At 41.5% G+C, this 10615-nt stretch overlaps 1 long non-coding RNA gene across 2 annotated transcripts; it reads left to right on the forward strand.

Annotated features, from left to right (window-relative positions):
- Nucleotides 1-8: 8 nt before the first annotated feature.
- Nucleotides 9-10374, forward strand: LOC125400896 (uncharacterized). 2 transcript variants are annotated; one of them, XR_007232128.3, is made up of 3 exons: nucleotides 17-251; nucleotides 340-620; nucleotides 9947-10374. It is a non-coding gene; the product is annotated as an uncharacterized LOC125400896 (long non-coding RNA). The 2 variants fall into 2 exon arrangements; XR_015736416.1 differs by lacking the exon at nucleotides 9947-10374 and having other exon boundaries at nucleotides 9-251; nucleotides 340-2145.
- The last annotated feature ends 241 nt before the right edge of the window (nucleotides 10375-10615 follow it).

Raw genomic sequence — 10615 nt, forward strand, 5'->3', positions numbered from 1 at the left:
CGTTCTCATTGGTGAACTCCGTGTAGAGCCCTCCCCCGTCCTACTTTTCAGGGAAAGGGCGGAAGAGGCGGACAAATGGGAGTGGGATCACGGGGGAGATATTTTTGATGTTTCTGAGACTAGGTGGACACTCTCAGCTGACTCCAGCCCTGAAAGAGGAGTAGAGGAAGCGTGTAGCCCATTGTATCTTTGCATCAGCGAGAGCTATGCCTGGCCCCTGTGTCGAAATGGGTCACTGCATGGGTTGCCAAGTAAGCTGGAGGGCATAGGGCACAGAAAATAAATTTCAAAACCGAGTGGACATTATTTTTCATTCTGCTTCCCTGATCTCTTCACCAGGCTCTCATCTGTTCACTGCTCTCCAGGATTTGTCAGCACACAGCAAAGCTCTGCTGCAGCCATACAGCCATTGCCAGCCTTATCAAGCTGAGTGCTTCTCTAAACCTCCTCCAACAAACTGTCTTTTATTTCTCTTACCATTGATGGACTGTGCCGTTACCATCGACATCTGCTTCATTAATCATGTCCTCTAACTTTGTTTTTGTGGGATTCTGCGTAAGACTTCATGACAGCTCCCCACTCCTTTGTTGTTTTAGTTCCACTACCATCCTTGTCAAATGGTAAGAAGTCATCTAGTTCAATGCTCAGGAACCACATGGTGAAAAGAGTGAATCAATTTGTGAAAGTTGTTCTCTGACGTCTACACCAAGTGTAGCAAGTTCAAGCATATGCACACACAGACACACACATCGTTTCATTCTCATCTTTTGGTTCAAGACAGGGTTTCTCTTTGTAGTGCTGACTGTGCTGAAACTCATTCTATAGACCAGGCTGGCCTCAAACTCAGACATCGATCTGCTTCTGCCTCCTGAATGCTGGAATTAAAGGCATGTGCCACACCTGGCACCATGACTAATTTTTGCCATGAACGTGCTGGGTGGGTTCAGACAGTGAGAATTCCCAGTTAAGCGTTCTGTCTCCTGCCTGTCATGAGCCACTCTGTTTTTTGACATTGCTCTGTGTTCTGTTAAACAATAGACCTGTCGTTACACAGAAACGTTTAATCCTAGGAAATAAAATGAAGCTTGATTTTGAATTTTCATATACTCATGCTTTCCTTCTTGGATTTCATCTGTTTTGTTGACTTCTGCAGTTTTTCTTTAACCAGTTTCAGCAGCAGCACAAGTGGTATCAGAATGCAGCTCAGCATTTATCTCCCTCCAGAGTTTGCTTATGAATTAAAGGCTGATTTTCAGGCTGGCAAGCAGGTAATAAACACTGCTTCTTGAAATCTGTCACATAATTAGCCCCAAAGAAACAAAGTCTTCAAAGAGCAAAGCCAAGCCAAGATCTTCTGAAAACCCTGAACATCAAGCACTGGGTGCTTGCTGCATCCCTGCTGGCATGGCTAATTCAGTCAAGAGAGTTCAGTTTGTGGTTTAGGAGACTTTCCAGATCCAGGTCAGCTAACCTGCAGCTGGCAATGTGGTTTGTCATGTGGTTGGAGGCAAAAATTCCATTTAACAAAGGGCTTGTAGACAACCAGGTAGGGTGTGCTGGCTAAGAACATGCTGTTTGAATATTTTTAAAGAAAGTTTTAAATTTGTATTTATTTTTATTTGTGTGAGTGTTTTACCTGTATGTATGTCTGTATACCACAAGTGTGTCTGGTTCCTGCAGAGGCTGAAGACCATTGTGAACTGCCATATAGGTGTTGGGAATTGAATCCATGTTTCTCTGAAAGAGCAGTCAGTATTCGTAATCACTGAGCCATCACTCCAGCCACTGAATAGATATTCCAATTGTCTTTTTTAAAAATGACTTGTCATAAGAGAATATTGATTTTTTAGGATTTTTTAGGACTATTGTGACTTTGAAACTTTGTTCCTAATGAAATGTGGGAGCCTGTCTGATATAAGGAGGTTCCAGAAAATATTGATTATTGAAAGCATTGGCACTGTCCTTCAGAATTCCCAGAAATTTTGAAATACAAATGCAGAAGAGATAACAGGCTAAGGTCCCTTGGGTGAGTGTAGCTCCCTGACACCTCACAGGAAGCACAGTTCAGTGGCATTCTGTCGTCAGTTCCTGTTGCTGGTGCTGGTCAGTAAGAGATGTCATGTTGAAATAAACCCCAGAGAAGGATTTTCTGGCCCTCATGTAATTTTTTTAAAAAAACATTTTATTGCATTTATTGTCTGTGTATAAGTGTGAATGCATGTAACACATCACACGTGTGCGTGTGTGTATGTGTGTGTGTGCGTGTATGCGTGTGTGTGCACACACATGCTTGTGTTAAGGCAAGGTTTCATAGCCAAGCTAATCTTGAATTCATCCTGTTACAGAGGTTGGCCATAACTCATGATCTTTTTCCCTGTACCTTCTAAGTGCTGGAATTATAGGTGTGAGCCACCATGTCCACCATGTCCACACAAAATTCTTTTAATATTGTGTTTTAGGCCCTAGGCTTTGGTTGAGTCCTGAGTTCCCTCATATTTCTTCCTGCACTTGTCTGTTCCTTTCACAACTCACTGAGAGTATTAGTTTCTGACTTTCATCTAGAAACTATTGCTCATGTCTTCTGGCTGTATCCTGTTGTTAGGCTGTCTTCTATTGGGACAGCTCACATCATAACTAAGAAGATAATGGCATCTCATTGACAAGAAATTACATTGCATCCCTCTGCACTAAGAGGAGCCAAGGGGGAGTGATGGGTTTGTGTACTGGGGAAAGAGGATTAAAGGAGATACACAGAAAGGAGAACTTCCTGTAGTCCTAATGTTTTTATTAAGAAGCTCTAATTACATCTGACTGGTCTCTCTGGTTACTTTCTTCTTTTCCATATGTGTAAACAAGCATTCATATTTCATGCCAACAGGAAAATGCATCTTCAAAGTTTTGGGCAACGTATGCTACTTTTTCCAGGATTCATGCAAAGAGTTTAAGCTATGTTAGTAAAGAAAAAGTATAATATGGTCATCATTTTCTCTTTTTTTCTGCTCAGCTAGTGCTATTAACATATTCATAATTAGTATGTTTTAATTGTAAGGTAACACAACTAACAAGGTGAAATGTTTGACAGTACTGGTACTCAAATCCAGAGACTGTCTGCAAATTATTCATCAGCAACCGTGAATATGAAATTTCTTTAAATATATTTTTTGAAGATTTATTGTTTTATCTATGTGTCTGAGTGGGTTTTTTTTTACAAGACAGGGTTTCTCTGTGTGTAGTCCTTGCTGTCCTAGAACTCACTTTGTAGATCAGACTGGCATGAACTCAGAGATCTGCCTGCCTCTACCTCCTGAGTGCTGGGATTAAAGGTGTGCGTCACCACTGCCCAGCATGTCTGAGTGTTTTGCTTTCATGTTTGTATGTACAACTCATGTGTGTGTGCCTAGTGCCAACAGAGGTCAGAATAGAACATTAGAACCCCTGGACTTGAGCTTCAGATGGTTGTGAGTCACCATGTGTATGTTGGGAACTGAACCCAGACCCTCTGCAAGAACAAGTGCTCTTACCCAAGAGCCATCTCTGTAACCTCTTCAAATTGCCATACTCTAATGACATCATAAAGTACATTTAATAATATGGTCATATTTTCCTGCCTTGTTCCCTAGACAGGCACACTTCCTCACAATTCCAAACATCACATTTGAGGAATAATTTTAGAAAGTTATCTAATTAAGCCCTTTTTACCACCATGGACTTTTTTTGAAGCAGAAGCAAATTGTGGATAAATTGGTTATGTTAAAGTTCTCTTTATTTTTGTTTTGAGACAGGGACTCATGTTGCCCAGGCTGGCCTCAAACTTGCTAATAGCTAAAGATAACCTTGAACTTTCTTCTAAAATTTTTATTTATTTTTTCACAATTTTTTACATAAATACACATATGCATATATATAATGGACTCTGATCATATCCCCTTCTTATTATCTAATATTATTGTTATTCTTTTTTAAAGATATAAGGGGGAAGGCTGATCCCACAAGGGGCAGCAGTACTACAAAGGGCAGCCCATCCCACAAGGAGTAGTGACAGGTGACCCACGGCCTTGGCAGGTCACCTTGGTGGGTGGACAGCAGGTGAGAGGCAGGCAGATACATCATACAGAGAGAGTGTTTGGGTATAGAGTTTATTTAGTGGGTTATGGAGGGGAAGGGGAAAGGGGAGAAAGGGGAAGAAGAGAAAGAGAGGCACAGGGGAAGGGGAGAAAAGGGGAGAGAGAGACAGAGAAGTTACCAGTTCAGGAGGGAGAGAGAAAGAGGGAGTGCACAGGATGGAGGAGGCAGGATATCCACCTGGCAGAAGGGGAGGGGAGGGGGGAGAGATGGGCTTGTCTCTTAAAGGGACAGAATACCCAGGTGACAGGCCAGGCCAGCAGATCATTACAATTACTCCCCTAACTCCTCCTTTCCAGTGAATTCCCCTCCTATTTAAAAAAAAAAGATTTTTTGAGACAAGGTCTCTTGGAGCCAAGGCCAACCTTGAACTTACTGATTCTCCTGCCTCCACCTTCTGAGTGCCAGGATCATAGGTGTGCACTGTCAGGAACTCAGTGTATGCCACCTATTTCCTAGTAGGTAGAACACGTTTTTAAAGCTATTTTAACTCATTACAAAAGAAATATATATTTAGTGAGAAAGTACAAAAGAAAGTGAAAAATCTTTTTTCTCTAACCTAAAGATAACTGTTGTGATCTTTTATTTCACTGTATTAGTAGGAATGATAAGATGAGTAATATTTGTTTTAATTTTCTAGCCAGGTAGTGTGGCACATGCCTTTAATCCCAGCACTCAGAGGCAGGCGAATCTCTATGAGTTTGAGGCCAGTCTGGTCTATAGAATAAGTTCTGGGACAGCCAAGGCTACACAAAGCCTGTCTTGAAAAAAGTTTTTTTGCTTATTGTATGTGGACGGGTGTTTTGCCTACAAGTACATCTGTGCACTGAATTCATGCCTGATACCTATGGAGGCCAGAAGAGGGCATTGACTCTGAAGAAGACAGTTGTAAACTGCCGTGTTGATGCTGGGAGTCAAACCTGGGTCCTCTGAAGAGCAAGCAATGCTTTTAACTGTTGAACCATCTCTCCAGCCCAAAGTAAGATTTTTTTCTGATTGCCTCATGCTGAATTCTACATATTATTTCTTTTTATCCTTTCATCTTTAACTGTGTTACAAAAAGTAGTTTACCATAGCTCTGTTTAATAACTTGCTTTGTATTATATAATATATAATTCTTGGGCTGTGTGTTACATTGCACAATTTAGTTTTTTCAATATTACTGTAATTTGACTGACTATTTTTCCAATATTACATTCTCATACATACAGACATGTCCAATTGCAGCCTTTTGTGGGTATGGTTTTTTGTTTTGTTTTGTTTTTGCGGTAGGTTCGAGACAGGGTTTTTCTGTGCAGCCTTGGCTGTGTCCTGAAACTCACTCTGTAGACCAGGCTGGCCTCGAACTCACAGAGATCCACCTACCTCTGCCTCCCCAGGTGCTGGGATTAAAGGCGTGTGCCACCGCTGCCCAGCTTCAACAGTTTGATTTTGAGGATTATAGTAAGAAGTATACTATCTCTAGGCATACACTTATGTTGGGGACACAGAAGTCCTTGCACTCACAGAGAAGCACTAAGAGAACCAGGAATGTTAATCACTAAGTGGTGTCTACTCCATGGAGGAATCAAATACCTGCATTCCATCCATAAAGCTGAGAGTAGATTTTGTTAACAATCTGGTGACCATTTTGCTATCTGTGGAGGCAGACCTCACCCATCTTTTGCTATAGTGGCAGACTTCACCCAAATTCCCTAGACCTCACTCAAATTCCAGGCTCTTTCCTCCCTAGCCCTTACCCATCCTTAGAGAAGATGTCACACGTACTTTATGGCCTGCTAACCTCCGTGCCATTGGTCAGAGACCACACTGGGTTCTAGGCCTTTTAGCTATAGAACCCACCCTCATGGTCACATGTACTTTGTAAAAGAGTCTCTATGTGGTCACACCTTAAACTTTACTGTGCACCTGGAATATATTTACTCCTTATGTTTTGATATATAAGGCTGTTTGGAGAATAAAGAGGAAATTCTTCAGGATGTGAACTCAGGATTTCATGGGGGATCATGGAGAATCTCCCTCCTGATAAAGCCATGTGAGTTGTGTCTTTATTCACACACCTCCACGCCGATCCAGAGAGAGATAGTTTATGTTGGGGTCTGGTCAAGAGAAATAATTTATGATCATAATTATTAGAAATAATTTATGATCAACAGCTGATCATGAACCGCCTGGCATTAGACTTCCCGAAATCTGATCCAAGCTGAGAAAGTCAATCTGCACTGGGTTTTCATTCTTCTCAGGGTTTGCTTCCCTGTCTGACACCTACAGGGACCACCTCACACATACACACATATACACACGCATACATACACACACACACATGTGCACATACATCTGCACATACACACGTGCACATACACACATGTACACTTGCACACATATACTATGGTTTCCAGAGAAATCGTAATACTTTCTGTATCACTCATTTGGTAAATGTATGTGTGAGTAGTGAGTAGTTTTCAATTACTTGTGGTCCATCTTGGAGCGTTATCGTTTGTGTAAGTAGATAATTTAAAATTTGGAGATGGGTCAGTGAGATGGCTCAGAAAGTGAAGGTGTCTACTCCCAAGCCTGATGATCTGATTTTGATTCTCAGAACCCACACGGTAGAGTAAGGGAACTGACTTCTGAAAACTGTCCTTTGACCACCACACACGTGTCTTGGTATGTGCATGTCCACACACATACAAATAAATAAATGTAAAAAATTAATTTCTAAAAGAGTCAGGTTTGGTGTTGCACACTTTCAGTCCTAGCACCTGGGGACAGAGCCAAGGGGATCTCTGTGAGTTTGAGGCCAGCCTGGATTACAGAAAGAGACCCTGTCTCAAAGAAACAAAGAAAAAATTGGAAAAGTAGCTGAAAAGGTAAAATGGCAAAAGAGAGAAACTGGAAGCTTGGAAGTCTGGGAGCAAGTTGCAGACACGGTAGAAGCAGGAAGCTGTAGGAGATTATAGGGTACCCTTTTGTTTGGAGAAGTAGAAGGCATGGATGGACTCCAGCCTTGGGAGAATGGTAATGAACATCTTGTCTGAATCTCACACATGTGGAAGCACAGGTTTGGGGAAATTTTGAAGGAGTGTGAATCAAAGAGGCTTATAGTGTATTTCAAGGGCATAAGGCATTCCATCATCTGTTGACTTTTGAACAGCTAACATGCCTGAACATTTTTAGCATTGGAGGCTTTGGTTTTTCTTCTAGTTCTGATGGAAACATGGAGATCCGACAGGCTTCTAGAGGAGAACTCAGACCAAGGCGTTTAGATACATTTTAAATTTTTGTTTGTGTGTGTACCTGCTTGTTTGCCATATATATACATATATATATAACAATTATATACTGTTTGTCTTTATTATATAATATATAATAAATATATATTTAATTTATATATAATATATAAATATATAATATATAAATGTATAATAAATATATTATATATAATAAACAATCTCAAATCCTATCTCAAAATACACAAAAGGGAAATTCATGAGGAGACTTAGTGCTTCTGATCCTCCTTCATCTACCTCCAAAGTACTGGCCTCATAAGACAGTGCTGTGGTATCCAGCATCCCAGGGTTTCTCCTGTGCTAGGAAAGCAATTAGCACTGCCTGAGGCACCCAATCTTATCACTGCCTCCCCGACTCCAGCCCCCAAGCACCTTTAAAGCCGGGATCCAACTATGGAGCCCAGACTGACCTGGAACTCACTATGTAGACCATGCTAGCTTTTAACTCACAGAGATCTTTCTGCTTCTTTACTGCTGGGATTAAAAGCGTGCAACCATGCCTACATTATTGCCTTCTTATGCTGTATATTTCTGAGGCTGTTGTGAATTGCCGTGTGGGTGCTGGGAACGAATCTGAGTCTTCTACAAGAGCAGTGAGTGCTCTTAACTGCTCAGCCACTCTTTCCAGCCCCTTCATATCTTCTTTTTCAGAATTAGTGCTGCTCACCTGCACACAAGTGTGGGACCACCTACTGGGGCACTTAGAGTTGGGGTCACACCCCCAAAGAAAACAAACACCTCCACCCCAAGCAGCCATCAACTGCCAATAGCTCCTCAGCTAGGGACAAATAGAAATATGTAGGTGCCAGGAAGGGGCTCTTCCAGTGAGCCCCATTGCCAGCCCAGTGTTAAGATTTTCTTGGTGAAATTCCTTTTCCTAGTGTATGTAGTCAAGCTTCAGGAATGCTCTGAGAGCAAATTAAGGAAAACAGTAGTATGGATACATTCATATGTTAAAACACTGACAAGGATAAGTTTGCAAATAGATGCATAACTGTGGGAGCTTGCAGCTGCTGACTGTGTCTTTGACAGATGCTGCAGATCAAAGACAACACTTCTTCACATTGACTTTGCACTTGGTTTGCCTTCAAACCCTCCAGTGACACACCTCCCATGGTCCTAGTTGGCCCTCATAGTAAGACTTGTTGAGCATCTCAGGTCATCTTTGTGTACACGGAGTGGTGGGTGGTTTGCAAATACTACAGCAAGGTCAGAAGACAGTGTGTGGTTCTTTTTTTTTCTATTATCCGGGTCCTTGAGCACTAACTCAGGCTGTCGGGCTTGGCAACATATACCTTCATCTGCTGAACTATCTCGCCAGCTTCAGACCATCCTCTTTAGGCCAGTATTCTACAGAAAAAACAAAACCCTTGAGTTTAGTAAAAATCCATGCAGAGCTGCATTCCCTTTAGCTGTCTATATTTTCTTTCCATCTTTGGTGACAGATGCTGTCTTAGTCCGTGAGACTTGGACTATGTGATTGAGCTTAATGGGGCTGGTTATACCCCTATGTGCAAGGTACAGGCCCTAAAGAACAGAACACCTGGTGATTCTTACCTGGCATGTAGGATTTCAAAAGGACTGAACTGGTCTACTCTGTGGCCATTAGGATTGCTGACATGCTACTTACTATATTGGCAATATGGTAGAACAGAAAGAAATCGACGTGGTTTTAGTCAGAAATGACTTTATTACTTAATTGGCTCTAGAAATTTGAAAGATGTTTTGATCTCCTCAGCCTCTTGGTTCATCTGCAAAGTAAGACTAGAAATGAGATAATGGACAGGAAAGCTGTTGGTATGTCAGTATTTTTGAAATATCAGTAATTATTATTATTGTTGACTCTCAGCTGATTAGAGTAGACAAAGAAAAATGAAAAATCTTGCTCAGACATTGTATTGGTGATTTTAAAATTATCTCATTTAAGCAGTGTTGTCACTCAAGTTATAGGCATTACTATTTCTATTTTTTCTTATAGTTTTTATAACATATAATCAGTATGTACATGGCTACAAAAATTGAAACAATAGTGAATTATACAGAATTAAAAGTCTGCTCTAAGAAATTAGGATTAACAGTTTCATATATATATATATATATATATATATATATATTAAAATTGATTTTATTTATATATATGGATGTTGTGCCTGCATATGCATGCCTGGTGCCCTCAGAGGGCGTTGGAGTCACAGACAGTTGCGAGTCTATATGTGGGTGCTAGGAATCAAACTTGGGTGCTATGGAAGAGAAGCCACTGCTGTTAATCACTGAGCCATCTCTCCAAACCCAGTGGCTTCATATATATCTTTTTTGGGGGGATGGGTGGGACGGAGGAAGGGTGGATATGGGAGCAGGGAAGTAAATATCTTAATTAAGGGAGCCATTTTAGGGTTTGCAAGAGACTTGACTCTAGAGGGGTTCCCAGGTCCAAGGAGAGGTCCCCAGAATGTTCCTTGGGCAGCAGAGGAGAGGGTGCCTGAACTGGCCTTGTCCCATAGCCACACTGATGAGTATCTTGCATATCACCATAGAACCTTCATCTGGCGATGGATGGAAATAGAGACAGAGACCCACATTGGAGCACTGGACTTAGCTCCCAAGGTCCAAATGAGGAGCAGAAGGAGGGAGAACATAAGCAAGGAAGTCAGGACCACGAGAGGTGTGTTCACCCACTGAGATGGTGGGACTGATCTGATGGAAGCTCACCAAGGCCAGCTGGACTGGGAGTTATGGAGCATGTGATCAAACTGGATACTCTGAATGTGGTTGGCAATGAAGGCTGACTGAGAAGCCAAGGACAATGGCACTGGGTTTTGATTCTACTGCATGGAGTGACTTTGTGGGAGCCTGGTTTGTTTGGATGATCACCTTTATAGACCTGTATGGAGGTGGGAGGACCTTGGACTTCCCATGGGACAGGGAACCCTGACTGCTCTTAGGACTAGAGAGGGAGGGAGAGGTAGGGATGGGGAGGGAAAAGGGAGGCAGGGAGGAGGTGTAAATTTTTAATAAATAAATAAATAAATTTTTTAAAAAAAACTGTAAAGCAAAAAAAAAAAGATAAGCTCTCAAATTTACTAACCCCCTGCCTCAGCATTCAAATGCTGAGATGAACTACACTTAGTTCTATATATGTATATTTCAGGAAGCTTGTTTTTGTTTTTTAATACAGGATTTCTCTGTGTAGCAGCCCTGGCTAT

This window comes from Myodes glareolus, chromosome 24 (genome assembly GCF_982192425.1).
Source record: "Myodes glareolus chromosome 24, mMyoGla1.1, whole genome shotgun sequence".
NCBI lineage: Eukaryota > Metazoa > Chordata > Mammalia > Rodentia > Cricetidae > Myodes > Myodes glareolus.